Below are 371 nucleotides of genomic sequence, written 5' to 3' on the forward strand. Positions count from 1 at the left end.
TAGGGTCCACATAGATACTAGTCATGCTGGTGTAGTCTATAGCTGAGCTGGTTAAACTGTAGTAGGGTCCACATAGATACTAGTCATGCTGGTGTAGTCTATAGCTGAGCTGGTTAAACTGTAGTAGGGTCCACATAGATACTAGTCATGCTGGTGTAGTCTATAGCTGAGCTGGTTAAACTGTAGTAGGGTCCACATAGATACTAGTCATGCTGGTGGTGATGGTCCCCAGATGTGATGATTCATTCTGCTCTGTTTTTATGTACAATGATTTGATTGATTTGATCTTCAGAAGATGTTATGAATTACAATTCAATGCATTCATATTGTTTGAAAGTGCAATGTTTTAATCTTATACATTTACATTAATC

This window comes from Coregonus lavaretus, assembly GCF_964263955.1.
Source record: "Coregonus lavaretus genome assembly, chromosome: 21".
Taxonomy (NCBI): domain Eukaryota; kingdom Metazoa; phylum Chordata; class Actinopteri; order Salmoniformes; family Salmonidae; genus Coregonus; species Coregonus lavaretus.